Genomic DNA, 25,215 nt, shown 5'->3' on the forward strand with positions numbered 1-25,215 from the left:
AAAGCTTCTATTCAACGAGCCCACTGAAGAGAAAGGCTCTATTCTACATAATAAGTATCTCTCTAATACAACAAGAATTTTTTTTTATATTTTAGGAAATTGTAATATCCAAAATATCTATTGTGTTTCTGTTTTCAGAGGTTTCAGACTAACCAAGCTTCTACCAATAGTTTCTACCACTCATTCATATGACCTGTAGAGAATGGGCTTTGTTCTTTTATTCCCTTTCTTGACCATTGTGGTGGGTGCAGTTGACTCTGCTCCTCATCATGTCCTCTCACGAGACTTTCAGGATCAAGTGATTCTTGGCCAAGAAACAAAAGCGGGATCATCCCATTCCCCAATGGATTCAAATGAAAACTAGTAATAAAATCAGGTTCAACTCTGAGAGGAGACACTGGAGAAGAATAAAGTTGGGTGCATACAGAATTGTACTTGAGATGGCACACATATGTCTGCTGTATCAAGGTCACCAGCCTCTTACCACATGACGCTGAAAACATCACTACTATCTGAACAGCCGGACACGCTTTACTGGGAAAATTATTTTTCTCTTGTTTCTATGCTTCCACACTAGTAGGTTGGTTCAATAATAACTATGAGAAAGTTTTGTTTGCGGTGGGGGGGAGGAATGAGTTTTTATTCAAAAATGGAGCAGACATGCTTCCCATCCTCAAAGAATCTTCAGCCTAGGGGAGGACTTTAAATGCATCACCAATAACTATAATTCAAGTAGAAAGTAATAGGGGCCATTAAAAAAGGGAGTAAGTTAGTCCTAGTAAGTTAGGGAGTAAGTTGAATTGTTTAAGAAACAACTGGGATGGAATTTAATCCTGCTGCCCTCTTCAGCAAATTAACTATACCTGTTTAAATGGAGTTATACAGACCATGTCTTGGGGATAAAATTTTCACACTGTGTATTGGTCAGAAAGCGGTAGTGGTTCATGCCACAGTAACAAAAAACCCAAAAGTTGTATTATAAGAACACTTACTTCTCACTCATCATAAACTGACAGGGAAAATCTGCCCATCGTAGTCACTCGAGAGTCCAGGCTGATGTAAGCTCCACCTCAATACCTGCTTCCACCATGGTAAGAGATAGAGGGTTGTTTTTTTAAAGCATGACCAATTATGTTGCTTAGCATTTCTGCCTAAGAGAGACACCCTTCATTTCTGCTCACATTTATTTGCCAGAGCAAGTCACATAGCCATACCTGAGTTCATCAGGGTGAGGATGTCTAGTCCTCCCACCAGGAAGGCCCCTGCATGCTCGTGAGCAGTGATACATCTCACCACTCTGTGACTCAGATGTGGAAAAAAAAGGAACTCTGTTTTCTGGGACTGATCTCCACTCCCTCTGGATCCTAATTCCCAGTGATCCTGAAAGATTCCTGTTCAGGATTTCCCTAAAGTCCTTTGATTGCTTCTAACCCCCATTACCCAAAGACTCTCAACCTCAATTGGAGAACGTGGATCAAGGCCCTCAGGCCAGTCCTTGGCCTTTTCCTCTCCCAATGCCCTGTTCCTCCTGTGCTCTAAGCTCAGCTCTTCAGTTCTGTTATTTAAAGTGAAGCTTTTGGAATTTAGAAAGGCATGTTCTTTTCAACAAAGCCTGGCTTTCGATAACTGCCTCACTGTAGATTTAACAAATCTACTGTAAGTGGCATGAGTTGGACAATGACAAATCAGCTTTGTGAAAACCTGAAACTCTTTATTTTTATATCTGCACACACTTTTCTTTGACAGGCTTCCACTCCCACTTGACAGTAAGAAAACTAAATTTAGTCCAATCCACCAAAATTGACCCAGTCCAGAAGTGTCTTTTAATCCACTTCAGGAATTACTATCTCAGTCAACACCATCCAGGTCTATTCCCACCTTCCTTCTACTCCTTCCCTTTGACTCTACACCCTGGGGAAAGGGCAGGGCTGCAAACCAGTTACTGCCCCTAGTCACTTTTGCAGGTGGGTTCTGGGCACACAGGAAAATTCAAACATCCTTGCCATGCCACATGGTGGAGACCCAGACACTCTCCATCCATCTCAGCTGCACCACCCAATGGTTTTTCCAGACCCAGCCATGGCAAGGCACATCTGTCAGCCCCTAGTTTTAATGGTAGCTCCTGAAAGAAGAAGGCACCAGCTTTATGTCTAAAATCGCCTTTCAAGTCCCATGGAACACTCTCAGGGACCCCTTAGGCTGGTGGGACATGCAAAGAGAGCAGGTCAAGTGACCTCTGTACCCCCACAGATTGGAAAAAGGGGAAGGGATCGGGTGCCTAATGTAACACTTCATGAACTCTGCCCTCTCTATGAAAATTCCTTCTCCTTTCCAAGATGGCTTTATACTTTGTTCTCCAGGCAAAAGGAAGTTGAACCAGCTCTGGGACCACAGTCATTTTGGCTCAAAAATGACATGCTGTCATTGGGTGTGAACTTGGCTAGTGGATGGGTGGGTAGTCTTGAGAGAAACAAAGCTCACCTGTGGTCCAATGTATTAAGTTATATCCACACATAAATACTTCATAAATGATGCCTCTACAACTTGATCTTTGAAGGTCAAGCTTGTGACTTATCTCTTGTTCTCCAAAATGGGTAGTGCACAAAAGCCTAAATAATACTTTTGGAATACTGAAATATGATATATAAACCAATACTTTGAAAAGGTGCTCACTGTCATTCCCTCACATTTCCTCTGCCTCTTTGGTCCCAGGGCCTTACAAAAAAGAGTTCACTGATGCCTTCTGCCCACAAGTCAGGAGTAATATAGCCTGTGAGTTAAGGTTCACAGTTGCTGGATTCAGACCAACTGGAGCAGAAGCCTGGTTCTGCAGGGACAATCAGTCAAGAATTTAAAAGAAACCAAGAGTTGGGTCAGGTCTAAAGAGTCAGGGTTCAGTTTTACTTCTTATTTTATTAGGAAAGATTATCTGTTAATCTTCAGATCAATTGAAATGAAGATCTTTAAAGCTTTTACACTGTTTATGTCATTTCACATACTGAGTAACAGGAATAGAGTACTCTAACATTGTCTTCCTCCCTCTCACTCCATCGCAATGTCCAACATACACACAGACACACACACACACACACACACACACGCATGCACGTGTGAGTCTTACACATAAAGAGGGTCTTCCCTAGTTATTTTAATGGTCGGTGAGATAGTATATGTAAAAAAAGCTTCATAATTTGTAATAGGCTTTGAAAGTGTAAGTTGATTTTTGTATAGCATGACAATTTTTGTTACATCTCTTGAGCAGCACTCATGGAGTGTAGGATCCTCCCCTCTTACTTTGCAACAGTGGAACACAGTACACACGGCTGGCAACTGGCATCATGCAGACATGGGTTTGAACCTGGCTCTGTCAATCACTAGCTGGGACCCTGAGTAAGGTTCTTAAAATCCCTGAGGCTCAATTACACCATCTGTAAAATGGAAATAATAATACCTAACTGAGAGGAGTGTGGTCGGGATTAATGTCTATTTAAAGCACTTAATGAATATGTGAAGAGCTCGGTAAAGAGCCCACTATTACTTTTTACTATTTTATTTGATTACCTTTTATTTTTGCTACTTTTTTTTTTTTTACTTTGGTCAATATCACACTTGGCTTCTCCTAGACCCTTACTCAATAGTAAAGGAGAATATATATTCCTAGGGAGCCAGGCACCCTCCTTTATGAGCATCCTTTACACAAGTGTTGTAGGAGGTTTAACTGGCAAACTATATCAGGAACAGGGCCTCTCTAAACTGGAAGCAACATCTCTTGTCTTGGAGAGCCATTAGAATCTGAGCAAGAAGCAGAGGTGATTATATCACACCAGCCCACAAAGGGTCCCTAGCTCCATGCTCAAGCTTTGCTCAAGTATTTGGCAGTTCCCAACCTTATTATACCCACTATGATATAGTGATGAATGATTGATGTAAAGGCTCTGGCACAGAGGAAGTTTGCTGCAGGTTGTGTAAAATTCCCCCTTCTCCAATACCACCTCACACCTGTCAGAATGGCTAAAATTAATGACACAAGAAACAACAGGCATTGGAGAGGATGTGGAGAAAGGAGAACCCTCTTACACTGTTGGTGGGAACGCAAACTGGTGCAGCCGCTCTGGAAGACAGTATGGAGGTGCCTCAAAAAGTTAAAAATAGGACTACCCTACGATCCAGCGATTGCACTACTAGGTATTTATCCAAAAAATACAAAAATGCAGATTCAAAGGGGTACATACACACAGATGTGTACAGCAGCATTATCAACAATCTCCAAAGTATGGAAAGAGCCCAAATGTCCATCAACTGATGAGTGGATAAAGAAGATATGGTGTGTGTGTGTGTGTGTGTGTGTGTGTGTGTGTGTGTACATATAATGGAATATTAGCCATCAAAAAGAATGAAATCTTGCCATTTGCAATCACATGGATAGAGCTAGAGTGTATTATGCTAAGTGAAATAAGTCAGGCAAGAAAGGCAAACACCATATGATTTTACGCATGTGTGGAATTTAAGAAACAAAACAGATGAACATATGTGGGAGAGGGAAAAAAATGAAAAAAGAAGAGGAAACAAACCATAAGAGACTCCTAAAGATAGAGAACAAACTAGGGCACCTGGGTGGTTCAGCCAATTGAGCAGCCAACTCTCAATTTTGGCTCAGATTATGATCCCACAGTTCACAGGTCCGAGCCCTGCGTCAGGCTCTACACTGACAGCATAGAGCCTGCTTGGGATTCTCTCTCTGTCTCTCTCTGTCTCTGTCTCTCTCTCTCTCCTCTCTCTGCCCCTCCTCTGTTATCTCTCTTTCTCTCTCTCTCTCAAAAATGAATAAATAAACTTAAAAAAGAAGATAGAGAACAAATTGAAGGTTGACAGAGGGAGGTGGGTGAGGGTGGGCTAGATGGGTGATGGGTATTAAGGAGGGCACTTGTTATGATGAGCACTAGGGGTTGTATGTAAGTGATGAATCACTAAATTCTACTCCTGAAACAAATCTTGCACTGAATGTTAACTAATTAGAATTTAAATAAAAATTGGGGGAAAAAAAGAATACAAAAACACTAATTCAAAGGGATACATACACCTCTACATTTATAGCAGCATTTTTTTTAAGTTTATTTATTTATTTTGAGAGAGAAAGAAAGAAAGCACAAGTTGGGGAGGGGAAGAGAGAAAGAGAATCCCAAGCAGGCTCCACACTATCAGCTCAGAGATAAATGCAGGGTTCTAACTCATGGACCATGAGATCATGACCTGAGCCAAAGTTGGACACTTAACTGACTGAGACACCCAGGTGCCCAAGCAGCATTATTTACAATAGCCAAGCTATGGAAGCAATCCAAGTGTCCATCCATAGATGAATGGATAAAGAAAATGTGATTGATACACACACACACACACACACACACACACACAATGGTATATTATTCAGCCATAAAAAGAATGAAATCTTGCCATTTGCAACGACATGGATGGAGCTAGAGAGTATAATGCTAATAAGTGAAGTAAGTCCATCAGAGAAAGACAAACTCCATATGAGTTCACTCTTATGTACAATTTAAGAAACAAAACAAGCAAAGGGAAAAAATAAGAAAGACAGGGATAAAACAAGAAATAGATTCTTAAATATAGAGAACAACCTGACGGTTACCAGAGTGAAGAGAGTAAAGAGGGGATCAGTAAAATACATCATGGGGATTAAGGAGTGCACTTTTTGTGACGAACAAAGGGTGATGTGTGGAATTGTTGAATTACTATATTGTACACCTGAAACTAATATAATGCTGTATGTTAACAAACTGGAATTAAAATAAAAACTCTTTTAAAAACAAAAATTCCCCCTTCCCCAGCTCTCTCCCATCCTCGAAGGCTCACAGAAATGCCTGAGTCCCATGTCCTTGGATGACCTTATTATACAGATCACTTTGAGTTTCCCCTAATTTCTAGTGAATAATTCATTTTAAAACTTTGGTAACTATTATTAATGACAAACTACTTGCAACACACCTCACAACAGACATATATCAATTGAGAACTGCTTCTCCAGGTGAGGGTTACTGAAATTAGTTAAAAATATTAATGTGGGGCACCTGGGTGGCTCAGCTGGTTAAGCATCTGACTTTGGCTCAGGTCACAATCTCGCGGTTTGTGAGTTCAAGCCCCACGTCAGGCTCTGTGCTGACAGCTCAGAGCCTGGAGCCTGCTTCAGATTCTGTGTCTCCCTCTCTCTCTGCCCCTCCCCCACTTGTGCTCTGTCTCTCTCTGTCTCTCAAGAATAAATAAATGTAAAAAAAAAAAAAATTTTTTTAAATTATTGACACAAGGGGCTCCTGGGCAGCTTATTAGGTTGAGGATCCAACTCTAAGTTTTGGCTCACGTCATGATCTCATGGTTCATAGGATCAAGCCCCGAGTCAGACTCTGCACTGACAGCAAGGAGCCTGGTTGGTATTCTGTCTCTCCCTCTCTCTCTGCCCCTACCCTGCTCACATGTGAGTGTACATGCTTGCTCTCTCTCTCTCTATTTTAAAATAAACTTTCAAAAAATATATTGATACGAAATGACAACTATGAGAATTTGCAGTAACCTAACCTATCCTATCATCTATAATCAGTTATATGTTATATTTTACAATTCACAAAAAAATTTTTCTACTTCATTACTTATGTTTGCTTTTCCATGATCCAAAGTGTTTAAAAGGACAGCATGTTTTAGAAATGGTTTATTACATTTTCTCCCCTCAAATATTCTTCATGTAGCTGCTCATGGTCATTTTGAATATCATAAATTAACTGCCACCAAGCTTTTATGAAATGGTTTTCAATAATGCGAGATTTATGAAGCGTCTTGTGTTGAAACAAGTTTCCATTTTTTTCTGCATGTAGCATAATTAAGATTGAAATATGATGTTTGTTCACCAGCATGTGTACTCCTGTACAGTTCATATTTGTGACTATTTCCTGGAATAATTAGATGGAAAGTAAATAAAATTAAAGATCCTTACTATAAATGTTTACCCTCAAGATACACTGTCCATATTAAATTGTCTGTAGATCAGGTGCTCATCTCAATGGACAACCAACAGATGGAGTGCTCTGTTTGTCACATTATTTTGGAGCTTCTAAATGTGCCTGGTGGGAATTCCATTACTTGCACCAGCTGTACAGGTGACCTCCTTGCCTCCCACTTGCCAGATTCAGAATATATGAGGTGGTTTCAAGCATGATTTTAAAATACAACATATGCAAATATGGCCATACTTGACATATTTACTCTGGTGCAAAAAAAAAAAAAAAATCTGTCCTTTCTGCTTTAAACCCTGGAATTATGAGATGTATGGTTTTCCATCTTCAAAGTCTTTCTGCAAAAAAGGGTATTTAATGAACTTCTACATTGGGAGAAATTTCTAAGTCTTTTTTTAATGCATACAGAAGGGAAATATGGTTTCTCTTCTGTGGGAACACTGTATAAAGAGTATTATCTTCTTATCAAATGGAATTAAATGATTAAAAGATAGAATTTGAGAGACATCTGGAAGGTACGTCCAACCCGGAAATATCTTCCTTCCCAACACCTGAAAGTTCTCCCTCAATGATACATTATTTGCAGTTCATCAGTCTCTGTCCAGGTGCCCATTTTATAAAATGCAAAACAGAGGAACCAAGATTGAAATCCAGTTTCATTTGCTACAGTGGTCTTGCAACTTTCCCCTCCAACCTACTGCTTCCCTTGAAGAATAACCACTAAGAAAGTTCAGCTGACCCTTGAAAAACACAGAGGTTATAGGTGCCAATGCCCTCACACAGTCAAACATTCATGTGTAACTCTGACTCCCCCAAACTTAAATATGAATAGCCCGCTGTTGACCAGAGCCTTACCAATAATATAAACAATCAATTAATACATATTTTGTGTGTTGTATGAAATATACTGTATTTTTACAATAAAGTAACCTAAAGAAAATGTTATTAAGAAAACCATAAGACAAAATACATTTACAGCACTGTAGTGTATTAAAAAAATCTGAAAAAAAAGTCAACCCACACAGTTGAAGGAGTAACTGTGAAGGAGTTTTCTTCCTAAGTGAGAAGGAAAAACTCAGTACATGAAAACACTGAGAACAAAGAGGTGAGGACATAGGGAAAGGGGAAAGGGGAGAGGGGAAAGGGGAAAGGGGGAAGGGGACAGGTAAGGAAACTGGGAACAACATCTACCATCAAAGGAATAACATCTACTTCAGTTTGCTTCAATTGGCCATAACCTGAGTTTAACTTCCAGTAAGAACTCCGTCTACGATATCATCTAGCAGTAAGCTATTCCACCTTAAAGACCTTCTGTCTGAAATTCCACTTCAATGGTCCCTATTTATATAAGGTATTACAACATGGCAGATTGGACTGAATTAGAAATGGGAACATCCAGCTATTTTCATTTGCTGCCTTATTGAGTGCATTGTAAAATAACATTTCAAAATATTGCAGTGGCAGTGAGCACCCCTAGTACCAGATTGCATACCATTTCCCACTAAAAGGTAAATAGCTCCTTGAATAAATGACTCATTCCATGTCTGGGGCCAAAGATGCACGAAGATGAGTCTGGGACACCCTTTTGAAAGGAGGTTTTCGACAGTAAATGAATTCACATCAAAGGGAAATAGGACCCACTAAAGAAGTCCCCACTGGTCTAAAAGAAATCAAAAAGAACAATAACTACAATGGGTTGAAACACATCAGTGCTATAAAGCTTTAGAACACATATAAACGTTACGGAGAAATAAAAAGGAGGAGGAAACCATTCTTGGTTAAAATAAATTGGGCACTGGGTATTGTATGTCAGTATTGAATCACTAAATTCTACATCTCAAATTGATATGACACTATATGTTAACCAACTGAAATTTAAATAAAAACTTCAGAAAATAAATACATACATACATACATAAGTACATAAATACATATATACGTACATAAATAGAATTAGCAGGCATACGATCAAATGCATTGTTTGGTTGTCGCTGAGATCCTGTTTCAAACAAACCAACTGCAAGACACCATGGGGGCAGCTCGTGTATGGACTGGGCACACATGACATGAAGGAATTACTGTTAATCTTATTGAGTGTGATAAACGCCCGGTGGCTACGTGTAAACAATAAAACAAAACAAAACAGAACTTACCAGAGATGCAAACGGAATTATTTTCAGGTAAAATTCCTGATTTCAGGAATTTGATTTAAAATATTTTAGCAAAAGGGGAGCCTCGGTGGCTCAGTGGGTTAAGCGTCTGACTCTTGATTTAGGCTCAGACGGCGATCTCGCGGTTCGTGGGATCAAGCCCTTTGTCAGGCACCGCACTGACAGGATGGAGCCTGCTTGGGGTTCTTTCTCCCCCTCTCTCTCTGCCTCTCCCTGTTCACTCGTTCTCTCTCTAAAAAATAAATACATAAATAAAAATAAAAGTGGAGTAAAAGAAATAGATCAAACAAATTTGACCAACTCTTTATATTTATTGACTCCAGTGATAGACGGATGGAGGTGGATTTACTGTGCCCTTACCTTTTATTTAAAAGCTATATATTTAAATTTTTAATTTTACTTAATTTATCTTTAAAATCAAATTATTTTAAATGTATTGAAGTGTGCCTAAAATTTTAAATTTTATGTAAGGCTTTTTCTTCATTGCATTATTATACCTATATCTGCATGACACCAAAATAATGAGTTGAGATGGAAAAGGCACTGTGGTAGCCAGCCTTCAAGGTGACTACTACTGGGGAGAGTAATTAAGATGACAGAGCAGTAATGGAGGCCCTGAGCTTGTCTCGTCCCTGAAATGCAGCTAGATCAGCACCAAGCCATTTTGAGCACCTAGGAAATTGATCTAAGGATTAACACAACAATCTTCAGAACTTGAGCCACAGAACTCAGCAGGTATACGGTGCAGAGGGGTGAACTGGGGGGAGAGAAAAATCACAGAAGGTAAGGAGCTGTTTTTGTGGAGAGAGGAGAAAGAAAAAGGGGGGAAATGAAGTGCCTCAGGACTGTGCAAGGAAAGCACTCCCCCAAAAGCAGCTGGAGAGAAAGAAAGAGAGTGAAAATGCTCACAGGGACTGAACAAGAAATCGGTTCCCCCAAAAACATTGATGGGAAGAAAGGAGAGGGTTTCAATACCACCAGGATTCTATAAACAGTAGAGTGCAGTGTCTGAAGTCTCAGAGCTCAGTGCTCCCCAGGAGCAGACAGTGGGGTCTGAGGGTGTCACACGGGAAGAAGTGGTTCCCCTGCTTGAAGTGCATTTGGTAGAGGCCATATGGCCTCCACAGGGGCAAAGGTCCCAGTGGACCCCGCTGAGCAGCCACATTTACTTGTATCGGGACAAAGACACCAGAGTGCCAGGGCGCCTGGGCAGCTCAGTCGGTTAAGCATCCGACTTTGGCTCAGGTCATGATCTCACAGTTCGTAGGTTCGAGCCCCACATCGGGCTCTGTGCTGACAGCTCTGAGCCTGGAGCCCGCTTCGGATTCTGTGTCTCCCTCTCTCTCTGCTCCTCCCCAACTCATGCTCTGTCTCTCTCTCTCCTTCAAAAATAAATAAAAACATCAAAGACACCAGAGTGTTGTGAAACCTGGCACCAGCTGTGCCTTGTGATTTGCCATAATCTCTGTACCTCTGCCATTGCACCATCACACGAACGTTTTCTGGGGCAAGCTGGTACCCTTCCATTGCTCAGTGAGACCCTCCCCCACAGAGTCAGTGGGGGTCCAGGCCACGGGGTCCTCTGAAGTGTGGGGTTTTGAAACACAACCCCATCTGAGAGAAAACTCTGGAGGGAGGTGCCGCCTGGCAGGCAGACAGCTTGGACATGGAGAGGGTAGAGGTGACGAGTGGACGGAGGCTTGAGACAAAGGAGGGGCCCTTGATTGTGGGTCCTGTGCCAGAGACTGGGGAGCTGGGTGAAGCCATTTCTGCCTCTCCTGCACATGATCCACCCCAGTAAGCTAAGCAGTGCCACCTAGCGAAGAACAGAGCTATTACACCAAGTCCACCCAAGTGCACCCTCCAAACACATCCCCTCTAACTAAGACCAGCACCCGTAACTCCAGCTGCTTAGTGTACAGACTCCAGAGGGCTTCGAAGTTTCAGTGCTAGGGGAAACTGGATGTAACTTCATTCGGGTTTCATTCTGTTTGCTAGTGCATTTATTTGTTCATTTCCTTTGCTTCTGTTTTTGCTTAAATTGTTTTCTTTTTTTCTTTTCGTCCTCTTGCTGGGATACAGGAAGAAAAATTTTGTTTTGATTTCTTTAATTTTTTATTTGCTTTCATTTTCTTTTCTTTTATTATACACATTTTTTCATTTTTAAATTTTTTCGTACCCTTTTTTTTCTTCTTCTCTTTCCCTTTTTTCCCTATTCTATGAAGCTTCTTTCAACAAACAGACCAAAACACACCTAGGATCTGGCATCCTTTATTTGATTTTTTGTTTTGTTCTTCATTTTTATTTGTTATTTTATTAATTTTTTTCTTCCCCCAAAATTACAAAATGAAGGAATTCACCCCAAAAGAAGGAGCAAGAAGAAATGACAGTCAGGGGCCTAATGAATACAGATATAAACAAAATGTCTGAACTAGAATTTAGAACCACGGTAATAGGAACTCTAGCCAGGGTTGAAAAAAGTATAGAATCCTTTTATGCAGAAATAAAAGGAGTAAAATCCAGTCAGGATGAAATTTAAAATGCTATAACCAAGATGCAGTTTCGAATGGATGCCATGATGGCAAGAATGAATGAGCAGCAAATCAGCAATATAGAAGACAAAACTATGGGGAATTAAGCAGAAAAAAAGGAGAGAAACAAAAGCAAAAGATTACAATTCATGACTGAGAGAACTCAGTGACTTATTAAAAAGGAATAACATCAGAATGATAGGAGTCCCAGAAGATGAAGAAACAGAAAAAGGGACAAAGGTTTATATGAGCAAATTATAGCAGAAAATTTTCCTAATCTGGGGAAGGACCCAGACATCAAAATCCCAGCACAGAGGGGCGCCTGGGTGGCTCAGTCAGTTAAGCATCCAGCTTTTGCTCAGGTCATGATCTCATGGTTCGTGAGTTTGAGTCCCGCATCGGGCTCTGTGCTGACAACTCAGAGCCTGCTTTGGATTCTCTGTCTCCCTCTCTTTCAGCCCTTCCCCCACTCGCACTCTCTCTTTCTCTCTCTCTAAAAAATAAGCATTAAAAATTCAAAAAAAAAATCCAAGCATAGAGATTTCCCATTAGATTCAACAAAAACCATTATGAAGGCATATCATAATCAAATTCACAAAATACACAGACAAAGAAAGAATTATAAAAGCAGCAAGGGGACAAAAGTCCTTAACCTATAAGGGAAGACAGATCAGGTTTGCAGCAGACCTATCCACAGAAACTTGGCAGGCCAGAAAAGAGTGGTGGGATATATTCAGCAAGCTGAAACGGAAAAATATGTAGCAAAGAATTCTTTATCCAACAAGGCTGTCATTCAAAATAGGAGAGATAAAGAATTTCCCAGACAAACAAAAGCTAAAGGAGTTTGTGAGTACTAAACCAGTGTAGCAAGAAATTTTAAGGTGGACTCTTTGATGGAGAAAAGACAAAACAAAACAAAACAAAAACAAAAACAAAAACAACAAAGACTAGAAAGGACCAGAGAACATCACCAGAAACACCAACTCTACAAGCAACACAATGGCACTAAATTCAGTTTTTCAGTACTCACTTTAAATATCAATGGACTAAATGCTCCCATCAAAAGACATAGGGTATCACAATGGAAAAGAAAACAAGACCCATCTATACGCTGCTTATAAGAGACTCATTTTAGACCTAGAGACACCTGCAGATTGAAAGTAAGGGGATGAAGAACCATCTATCATGCTAATGGTCATCAAAAGAAAGCTGGAGTAGCCATACTAATATCAGACAAACTAGATTTTAAAATAAAGACTGTAACAAGAGATGAAGAAGGGCATTATATCATAATTAAGGGGTCTATCCACCAAGAAGATCTAACAATTGTAAAAATTTATGCCCCCAATGTGAAATATACAAATATATAAATCAATTAATCACAAACATACAGAAACTCATTGATAATAATGCCATAATAGTAGGCAACACCCCACTTACAACAATGGGCAAAGCATCTAAGCAGAAAGTCAAGGAAACAATGGCTTTGAATAATACACTGGACCAAATGGACTTAACAGATATATTCAGAACATTTCATCCTAAAGCAGTAGAATACACATTCTTCTCAAGTGCACATGGAACATTCTCCAGAATAGATCACATACAGTGGAGGAGCCAAGATGGCAGAACAGCATGGAAGTTTTTGTGTGTCTCGCGTCCATGAAATACAGCCAGACCAATACTAAGCCATACTGCACACCTGGAAAACTGATTGGAGGATTAACACAACAATCTGCACAACCTGAACCACAGAATTCAGCAGGTACGCGGTGCGGAGAGGTGAACTTGGGGAGTGAGAAGCCACGGGAATGGAGGTGCTTTTTTGGACAGAGAGAGGACAGAGACGGGGGGAGGGGACAGAATACGGAAAAAACACTCCTCCCCAAAAGCAGCTGGAGAGAAAGGGGAAAATTGGAAACAGCCGCAGGGACTAAACTAAAAAGGGAGAAAGGAGAAAGGAGAGGGTTTAAATTCCATTAAGACTGTAAACAAGGGGAGCGCAAAGGCTGCAACTCCACAGCTCGATACCTGGTGATGCTCTGGTGGGACAGGTGAATCCCCAGGAACAGAGTGGTGTCCGGGAGGTTCTCGGGCCACACGGGAAAAAGCGGTTCCACTGCTGGAAGGACATTTGGTAGAGACTGTTGAAACCACCTGGTCCCAGCAGACCCCAGAAAACGGCCACATTTGCTGGTGCTGAAACAAGGTCGTTAAGGGTGAAGCCTGGTGCCAGATGTGTGTTGTGATTTTCCATAATCCCTGAAAAGCTGCTGCTACACTGTCTTTTGAACTTTTTCTGGGGCGGGCTGGCACATGGCCACAGTCTCGGGGCACCGGCAGCAGCAGGGTCCAGTGGGCGTTCCTCGGTGCAGCTGACATTCGGCCATTGCTTATTCAGCTGTGGCTCCGTGAGACCCTCCCGCAGAGGGGCGGAGCGGGTCAAAGCCGCAGTCCTTCGGAAGTAAGGGGCTGGGGAAAACAGCCGCATCTGAGACAAAACTTGGGAGAGAGGTACCGCCTGGGGCCTGGTCACGGAGAGTGGAAAAGCAGGGAGTGGATGAGAGCTGAAGATGGAGGACCTGTGCGCGACTGCTGATCCGGGAGAACAGACCGGGTGGCTGGGTGGTGTCATTTTTTTCACCGCTCCCGCGCATGCGCATACACACCTACAAACGCCACAACACTCCACCCCAGTAGGCTAGCAGCGCCATCTAGTGGAGAACAGAGCCGTTACACTGAGCCCTGCCCAACTGGGCCAACCTTGCTGTTCAAGAACACAAGTCTCACTGCCTACTTAGTTTATGGACTATAAAGCGCTTCATAGTCTAACTTTTAGAGGAAAACAAAGTAATTTCAGTCCTATTTCAATCTGTTATAAGGTCTACCTATTCAATTTTCTTTCTTTTTTTTTTTCTTTTTCACTTCTTTTCTTTTTCTTGAACAGAATAGATCACATACTAGGTCACAGATCAGCCCTCAACAAATACAAAAAGATCAAGATCATACCTTGCATATTTTCAGACCACAATGCTATGAAACTCCAAACCAACCACAAGAAAAAATTTGGAAAGACCATGAATACTTGGAGATTAAAGAACATCCTACTAAATAATGAATGGGTTAACCAAGAAATTAAATTTAAAAGTACATGGAAGCCAATGAAATGAAAACACGACAGCCCAAAACCTCTTGGATGCAACAAAGGTGGTCATAAGAGAGAAGTATATAGCAATCCAGTCCTTCCTAAAGAAAGAAGAAATGTCTCAAAATACACAACCTAATCTTACACCTAAAAGAGCTGGAAAAATAACAGCAAAAAAACCCCAAAGCCAGCAGAAGAAGGGAAATAATAAAGATTACAGCAGAAATTAATGATATCAAAATAACAAAAAAAAACAGATCGATGAAACCAGAAGCTAGTTCTTTGAAAGAATTAATAAAATTTATAAAACCCTAGCCAGATTGATCAAAAATAAAAAGGAAAGGACACAAATAAATAAAATCACTAATGAAAGAGGAGAGATCACAACCAACACCACAGAAATACAAACAGTAATAAGAGAATATTATGAGCAATTATATGCCAACAAATTAGGCAATCTGGAAGAAATGGACAAATTCCTAGAAACATATAAACTACCAAAACTGAAACAGAAAGAGATAGAAAATTTGAACAGATCCATAACCAGTAAACAAATCTAATTAGTAATCAAAAATCTCCCAACAAACAAGAGTCCAGGGCCAGACAGCTTTCCAGAGGAATCTTACCAAACATTTAAAGGAGAGTTAATACCCATTCTTTTGAATCTGTTCCAAAAATAGAAATGGAAGGAAAACTTCCAAACTCATTCTACAAGGCCAGCATTACCTTGATTCTGAAACCAGACAAAGACCCCACTAAAAAGGAGAACTACAGAGCAATTTCCCTAATGAACCTGGATGCAAAAATTCTCAACAAGATACTAGCTAACCAGATCCAACAATACATTAAAAGAATTATTCACCACAATCAAGTGGTATTTATTCCTGGGCTGCAGGGCTGGTTCAATATCAGCAAAACAATCAACATGATACATCACATTACTAAAAAAAAAAAAAAAAAAGGATAAGAACCACATGCAGAGAAAGCATTTGACAAAATACAGCATCTTTCTTGATAAAAAACCTCAAAAAAGTAGGGATAGAGGATCATACCTCAAGATCATAAAAACCATATACGAAAGACCCACCACTAATATTATCCTCAATGGGGAAAAACTGAGAGCTTTCCCCTAAGGTCAGGCACACTACAAGGATGTCCATTCTCACCAATGTTATTCAGCCTTGTGTTGGAAGCCCTAGCCTTAGCAGTCAGACAACACAAAGAAATAAAAGGCATCCAAACCAGCAAGGAGGAAGTCAAACTTTCACTCTTGGCAGACGTCATGATACTCTATGTGGAAAACCCAAAGACTCCACCAAAACACTGCTACAACTGATACATGAATTCAGTCAAGTCGCAGGATAGAAAATCAATGTACAGAAATCTGTTGCATTCCTATACACCAATAATGAAGCAACAGAAAGAGAAATCAAGAAATCGATCCCATTTACAATTGCACCAAAAACCATAAAATACCTAGGAATAAACCTAACCAAAGAGGTGAAAAACCTATACCCTCTACACACTGAAAACTATAGAAAGCTTATGAAAGAAACTGAAGAAGACACAAAAAATGGAAAAACATTCCATGCTCACGGACTGATTGGAAGAACAGATATTGTTAAAATGTCGATACTACCCAAAGCGATCTACATATTCAATGCAATCCCTATCAAAATAACACAAGCATTCTTCACAGAGCTAGAACAAAAAATCTCAAAATTTGTATGGAACCAGAAAAGACCCCGAATAACCAAAGCAATCCTGAAAAAGAAAACCAAAGCTGGAGACATCACAATTCCAGACTTCAAGCTGTATTACAATGCTCTAATCATCAAGACAGTATGGTACTGGCACAAAAACAGACACATAGATCAATGCAACACAATAGAGAAATGGACCCCAGAAATGGACCCACAAACATATCACCAACTAATATTTGACAAAGCAGGAAAGAATATTCAATGGAAAAAAGACAGTCTCTTCAGCAAATGATGTTGGGAAAATTGGACAGCAACATGCAGAAGAATGAACCTGGACCACTTTCTGACACCACACACAAAAATAAACTCAAAATTGGTGAAAGACCTAAACATAACACAGGAAGCCTCAAAATCCTAGAGGAGAAAACAGGCAACAACCTCTTTGACCTCAGCCACAGCAACTTCTTACTTGACATGTCTCCAGAGACAAGGGAAAGAAAAGCAGAAATGAACTACTGGGACCTCATCAAGATAAAAAGGTTCTTCACAGTGGAAGAAACAATCAGCAAAACTAAAAGGCAACCCACAGAATGAGAGAAGACATTTTCAAAAGACATATCAGATAAAAGTTTAGTATCCAAAATCTATAAAGAACTTATCAAACTCAACACCCAAAAAAAAAACAATCCAGTGAAGAAATGGGCAGAAGACATGAATAGACACTTTTCCAAAGAATACATCCAGATGGCTAACAGACACATGAAAAAAAATACTCAATATCAGTCATCATCAGAGAAATACAAATCAAAACTACAATGAGATACCACCTCACACCTGTCAGAACGGCTAAAATGAACAACTCAGGTAAACAACAGATGTTGGTGAGGATGCAGAGAAAGAGAAACCTTTTTGCACTGCTGGTGAGGATGCAGCCACTCTGGAAAACAGTACTGAGGTTCCTCAAAAAACTAAAATTAGAACTACCTTACAACCCAACAATTGCCTACTAGGTATTTATCCAAAGGATACAGGAGTGCTGATTCGAAGGGCACATGCACCCCAATGTTTATAGCAGCACTATCAACAATAGCCAAATTATGGGAAGAGCCCAAATGTCCATCAACTGATGAATGGATAAAGAAGATGTACACACATGTACACACGCACATGCACACACACACACAATGGAATATTACTTGGTGATCAAAAAGAATGAAATGTTGCCATTTGCAACAAGGTGGATGGAAGTAGAGTGATTTATGCTAAGTGAAATAAGTCAGTCAGAGAAAGACAAATATCATATGATTTCACTCGTATGTGGAATTTAAGAAACAAAACAGGGGCGCCTGGGTGGCTCAGTCGGTTGAGCGTCCGACTTCAGCTCAGGTCACGATCTCGCGGTCCGCGAGTTCGAGCCCCGCGTCGGGCTCTCGGCTGATGGCTCGGAGCCTGGAGCCTGTTTCCGATTCTGTGTCTCCCTCTCTCTCTGCCCCTCCCCCGTTCATGCTGTGTCTCTCTCTGTCTCAAAAATAAATAAACGTTAAAAAAAAAATTTTTTTTTTAAATAAAAAAATAAAAATAAAAAAATAAAAAAAAAGAAACAAAACATATGAACATAAGGGAAAGGAAGCAAAAATAATATAAAAACAGAGAGGGAGACAAACCATAAGAGACTCTTAAATACAGAGAACAAACTGAGGGTTGCTGGTGGGGTGTTGGGTGGGGATGGGCTAAGTGGGTGATGGGCATTAGGGAGGCCATTGTTGGGATGAAGACTGGGCGTATATGTAAGTGATGAATCACTAAATTCTATTCCTGAAATTTAAAAAAAATTTTATTTAATTAAAAAAAAAAGATGACTACTATTGATCTTTGCTCCTGATGTTCACAGTCCTGCACAGTCCCCTTCCGTATTGTTTCAGGATTGATCTGGGTGACTAACAGAATCCAGTGGGAGTGGTGATATGTGGTTTCTAATGCTAAATAATAAGACATGCATGCTGCTGCTTTGCTCTCTTGGATCACACACTCTGGGGGAAGTCGACAGCCATGTAATGGTGGTATTTAAGCAGCTCCATGGAGAGGTCTACGTGGCAAGGTACTGAGACTTCCTGCCGGCAGCCAACACCACCTGCCAGCTATATGACTGAGCCCTCTTAGAAACAGATCTTCCAGTCCCAGGTAAGCCTTTGATGACTGAAATACTAGCCAACATCTTTACTACAGCCTCATGAGAGACTCCAAGCCAGAACAGCCCAGTTAAGCCACTCTGGATTAGTCAGAACTCAATCAGAGAAGCAGAACCAGTAGGCAATATATGGATTTATTACAAGGAATTAGCTTACAAAATTGTGAGGGCTGGCTTAGCAAGTCTGAAGTCCCTAGAGCAGGCAATCAGGAAGGAAAGATCACAAGCAGGCTGGAACCCCAGGGACAAAGACCAAAGCTGTTGTTCACAGGCAGTCAGGAAGAAATTGCAAGCGAGCAAAGCAAGCAAGGTAGAACTCCATAGACACAGGCAGAAGCTGTCTCTCTCTCTCTCTCTCTCTCTCTCTCTCTCTCTCCTTGTCAATCTCTGTCTCCACTCACCTACCACCCTCTGGCCTAAACCCTCTTCGAAGGCCTTCCGGTTGTTTAAGTCATGCTACCACAGAAAACCTCCCTGCCAACTGGATAAATTAGGTCTACCCAAGATAATCTTCCTTACTGGAAGTCAACAACTGATTAGGGTGTTTAATTACACCTGCAAAATCTTTTCCCAACAGCACCAAAATTACTGTTTGATTGCACAGTGGGAGAAGGTATGTGCATGACGAGATGGCTTCCACTGCTCCTCCACCCTGGAGCTCTCACAAGACACCACTCTTGTCACCGACCCTATCTGGAAACATACTAGAAAGGAAATTCTAAGGAATATAGTTTATCCTAGCCAAGTGGATATACCCCAAATGCCTGACCCATAGAAACTGTAAAAGATAATAAACGTCTGTCATTGTTTTAAGCCTTTGGGTCTTAGGTAATTTGTTACACAGCAGTAGAGGACATACACGCTTGATTGAACTGATTATCTGGGATCAAGTATAACAACTAATGGAAGCTGTTGCCTGAGGTCACTTGAGTTTTATTAGATTTGTACTTAAATTCAAATAGTGTCTGTGAGTGTATAATACATACGTGTAGGTGTGATTGGAGCATGCTTATCTTTTTTAAATTTTTTTTAATGTTTATTAATTTTTGAGAGAGAGAGAGCACATGAGCAGAAGAGGGGCAGAGAAAGAGGGGGACACAGAATCCAAAGCAGGCTCCAGGCTCTGAGCTGTCAGCACAGAACCCAATATGGGGTTTGAACTCATGAACTGTGAGATCATGACCTGAGCCAAAGTTGGATGTTTAATCAACTGAGCCACTCTGGCACCCCTGGAGCATACTTATCTATGGGTGTTGTTGGTTTAGATACAACCTTCATCAGAATCACACTAGCAGAATAACAAAGTACAGGAAGACATCTTGAGTCTCTCCAAATATCTCATGAATCTTAGAAACTTGCTGGGGAATAGAGTAAAAAGACATACAAAAGTCAATTAACCCAATCTCTCTGACCCACAAAGTCACAGTCTAAAATGATCCTATACTTTCGGTGTGGTATGAAAGAGGACAGATTTTACAGTCAGATTCACCCGGGTTCTTGTCCCAACTCCATCTCTTATCAGTTATGTGACCTTATCCACTTTATATAATCTTCTTGCTATAGACTAAATTGTGTTTCACCAAAATTCATATGCTGAAGCCCTAACCCTTAGTATCTTAGGATGGAGCTGTATTTGAAAATAGGAACTTTAAAGAGATGATTAAGGTTAAGTGAGGTAACAGGGTAGGACCTAATCCAATATAACTAATGTCTTTATAAGAAAGAAAAACTACATTGGAAAGACTATTTGAGGACACAGCAAGAAGACAGCCATTTGCAAACTAAGGAGAACGGCCTCAAGAGAAATGAAACCTGCCAATAACTTGACCTTGGACTACCAGTCTCCAGAACTGTAAGAAAATTTATTTCTCTTCTTCAAGCCACCCAGTCTGTGGTATTTGGTTATGGCAGCCCTAACAAACTACTGCACTCCCTGAGTCTCAAATCCTGCATGTATAAAATTAGAATATCTATAGCTCCCAGAGTCTAGCCCTACCTTTAGGTGCCAGAGTCTCTGGGGGCTTACAAACAGATAAGAATGTTTGACCAAGAACAATCTTAGATTTTATTAAAGGAATGAGGTCCAGAGTTGGGAGTCAGGTCACGTTCCAATTCACACTTGACTCAGTTTTTATAAGCCAGACTATTACCATATTTTCCCAGTCTTCTCTGAGAAAACACACCCTCCAAATAGCCCACATAACAAAATGGGAAGGAAAAGAGATTCTTGGGGCTACCTTGTCCACGGGCTGTATTTGCTCTGATAGTCCACAATTCAAGAGAACCAACATGCGTTCTCCATTGTTCTTTGAAGAAGGCACTTACCTGTCTTTTTCAAATTAGTGAACCTGGTTCCTATCAGAGAAATGAGAAAAGGAGGAGAAGCTGTTTGTTAGGAAATAGGGTTTGCTAAAGAAACTACCCGGAGCAGGAAGATATCACGAATAGCCATTCTGAGAATACCTGGACATCCACAGTCACACAAAACCATTCTGCTGCCATCCTTTGGGGAAACTGGGGAAAGCAAAAGAACAAAATTCCCATCTGTCAGGTCCACTTTCAATTCTAGCTTTGTATTAAAATTCCTCATGATTAATAACCATTTAATATCAACAGCCGCCTAATAGCTCAGAAGGTTATTGTAAGGATTATAACAATAACTTATAAGGCACCAAAAATATAAGAGATGCTCAATAAATGCTCAGTCCCTTCTTCCCTTAGTGCACCAAAGTCAGTTCCTTGTGCAGGTTTTTATATCCTTCCACCTTCTCCTATATGTCCCAACAACACACACATATACACACACATACACAAACACACACGTGCGCACACACACACACCTTAGCCTGGTGTTTTTGAAGAATACAAATAAAAGAAGCCTCCACCAGGAAATTCTATGAGGTAAGGGATTTTGTCATTTCCCCACAGAGGAACTCACCAGAATTTGTCTTCTTTCCTGAGAGACCCAAATGGCTCTGCCTCTAGGGTCTAAGCCTTGGATTATACAGCCGTCTTCTCTCCGTGATTTAACCCCCTTCAGTCCCAACGTGAGCAAAGCATCCCCCAGCACCAGGCCTGAGCTGCACGCCCAGGTCCATGACAATTTGGTTTATCCCTCTGTGGTCTACTTCACAATGCCTCTTTAGCAACAGAGAAGCCATTACACCTGGGTTCAAATCATATGGTTCAAACCCAAAATGACTTTAACATTTGTTCCTTTCAGGGACCTGCTTTACAGAGTTTTATAAACACAGTTTATATTGGGCAGGACCTCAGAGTCCATATCTCTTCCCTTTTTTCTCCTGGCCAGGAAGAGGTTTGGGAACAATATATATTTGTTCAGCCCAGGAAAGAAAGGGGGAGTGGAAATGTATTTATGTCACTTAAAAAAAAAAAAAAAAAAAAAAAAAAAAACCACCTTTAAACCCAGCACTCAGTACACAGAGAGATGCCTCCAGAAACTGAAAAGGGATAAACCTGAGCACATTTAATATTAGAATCTGGCAAACGGTTCTAAAGGTTGGTTTCCAAATCGCTGTCCTAGGATCATTTCTTTCTCTCAGCACACGGATACCAGGGAGCCAGTGGACCAAAGAAGGTGGATGGATAATTGGGCAGCAGCACAACTCATTTCTCAGTTGGCAACCTTTTAAAGCCTTTTAAATCCCGAACAGCAACTGGCCTTTCCATTCCTCCTTTCCTCCTTCTGGCTGATGCCTGCAACAGACTTTGCTGCCTCTGTTTTGATGGGCCTAAAAACTGTCCTCTGCGTCTATCAGGAAAAATACCTGACACAAACCATCTGAACATAAACAACAAGCCATTTAGTAGCACATTATGTTCCCTGGTATCCAAGCTTCTGCCTAATGGTAAAATCCTGTTTTTCGCTTGGGCTGCAATAAGGGAAGTTGTTCGTCTTGTGAAAGATGGTGAAATAAAACAGTCCTTCTATTTGGTCAGCAAGTGTACAAAGAGAACAGAATCTATAACCCTCCAACAGCTCAGCACCAGGGAAAGGCAGAACTATGGTACGACACAAACCAAGTAGAAATTGCCAAGGTCATAAGGATTTACAGCAAGCACTTTGAAGAGCTGTTTTTGAGGGAGCAAATCTCCCCAGTGACACTGAAATGAAAAAATTGGTATTTAAAACATTCATTCTCAACTCTGGCTGCACATTAGAATCAATCACCTGGGGAGATTTTTTTTTTAATAGAAATGCCTGGGTCCCACCCCCAGGGATTTTGCACTTTAAAAAAAAAACTTCACCAGGAATTCTGATGTGCACCCAGGATTGAGAATCACTGACTTGCAATGGGGAAAAAGCTTATAAACAAAGACTGGAGATCAGAAGCCTGGTTTCAGAAAAAAATATCTGAGGTCCTTGTCCAGTACAGCATCCAGCTGAGCCAAAACTGAGTGCAAAGTCTAGTTCCTCACTATTCAAAACAGTGCTTAGACCAGCAGGGAAAGCATCATCTGGGAGCTTGTTAGAAATGGAGATTCTCTTGGGACACCTGAGCAGCTCTGTCAGTTAAGCATCTGACTCTTGATTTCAGGTCATGATCTTGTAATTAGTGAGATGGAGCCCAATGTTGGGCTCTGTGCTGACATCACGAAGCCTGCTTAGGATTCTCTCTCTCCCTCTTTCTCTCTCTCCCTCTCTCTCTTTCTCTCTCTCTCTCTCTCTCTCTCTCTCTCTCTCTCTCTCTGTCTCTCTCTGCCCCTACACTGCTCATGCTCATTCGTTCACTCTCTCTCTAAAATAAACAAACATTTTTGAAAAAGATTCTCTCTTTCCTTCTGCCCTATCCCCAGCTCACCCTTTCTCTCTCTAAAGAAAAAAAAAAAAAAGGAGATTCTCAGCCCCACCCCAACCCTGCTGCATCAGAATCTGCATTTTAGCAAACTACTTTCAGGTAATAAATTCACTCCTTAAAGTTTGAGAAACAGTGGTCTTGCTGTTTGTGGAACTGACAAGTTAGTGATCCTTCCAGAGACTTGTTTTCATAAAGTGACAGGAAGCATGAATGGGAAGTTTGCCTTGTTTGTTTTGTTTGTGGTTTGGTTAAATTTGCTAAAGAATAAGGGTTTGGATACATGGGTCTTCAAAGAAAAAGGAGACAAGGACAATGGACGAAGTGGTGTTCTAAGCCCCAGCAGGAAAATAATAATGATGGTGATGATGATGATGATGATGAAGTCAGCAGGTAAAGGAGTGCTTTTCCTAAAAGACTCAGTGAGAACCTGGTCACAGGGGGGTGCATTTCCAGAACCCAGATGACAAATCAAGATAGGGGAAGGAGAAATCTCCCCACTACTGTCCACACCCAGCACTGTGCCAACACAGCCAGGATTGCTGGGTTGGAAGCACTGACAGCAGCCTTGGTGCATACACTGGCATTTTCAAGATCTGTATCATCCTCAGAGGCAATGGTAAGGCTCCTTGTCAAGGCAGCACCAGTACCAATGAAACGACTAGAATTGTTCCTGAGTCTATGTGCCTGGCACATGGCAGGCATTCAACCAATATCTGTTGAATGGATAGGTGGATGTGAGACACCATCAGGAGACTTCAGGAATAATTGGAGGGAGAGAATCTGCAGGGAAACTGAGTACTGCAGAAACGGAGATGGCACAAAGAACCATCAAAGTGTAAAGATGAATTTATGTGACCTCATTTGTACCCACAGACAGTGCAGTGTGTCCTCATGAGGTCCAAATCAAAGAATTCCCAGGTGGTGTCATAACGAGAGATTCTTGGAGAAGGTGGACACTCACCTGACCATCACTGCCAAAATCATGGTCCCTAAAATTTGTTATTCTGAAAATTGGTAAAGAAAAAAATAAGAATAAAGCATTTATTCTTCCTCCTTACTCTCCACGTGCAAGTAGCCAAATAGTTGATGAAAGTTCTTAGTAAGAAAATCCCAGTGTTAGAAAAACTAGCTATCCACAGGCAAAAGAATGAAATTGGACCCCTATCTTACACTACTCATAAAAATAACTCAAGATGGATTAAAGACTTAAATATAAGACCTGAGATCATAAAGCCCCTAAAAGAAAGCATGGGGGAAAATCTTTGAAATCAGTCTTGGCAATAATCTTTTGGATATAACACCACAAGCACAAGCAACAAAAGCAAAACTAAACAGGTGGGGCTACAACAAACTAAAAAGCTTCTGCACAGCCAAAGAAACCATCAACAAAATGAAAAGGCAACCTACATAATGGGAGAAGATATTTGTAAACCATATATCTGTTAAGAAGTTAATGCCCAGTATATATATAAGGAACTCCTACAACTCAATGGCAAAAAACAATTCAATTTTCAAATGGGAGAAAGACCTGAATAGACATTTTTCTTTTTTAAAAAAAAAAAATTTTAATGTTTATTTATGTTTGAGAGACAGAGAGACAGAGTGTGACCGGGTGAGGGGCAGAGAGAGAGGGAGACA

General features: G+C 40.7%; 1 pseudogene; it reads left to right on the top strand.

Moving 5' to 3' along the window:
- Nucleotides 1–269: 269 nt before the first annotated feature.
- Nucleotides 270–491, top strand: LOC131483817 (large ribosomal subunit protein eL39-like; annotated as a pseudogene).
- Nucleotides 492–25,215: the final 24,724 nt, after the last annotated feature.

The sequence above is a fragment of the Neofelis nebulosa genome, chromosome 8 (assembly GCF_028018385.1).
Source record: "Neofelis nebulosa isolate mNeoNeb1 chromosome 8, mNeoNeb1.pri, whole genome shotgun sequence".
NCBI lineage: Eukaryota > Metazoa > Chordata > Mammalia > Carnivora > Felidae > Neofelis > Neofelis nebulosa.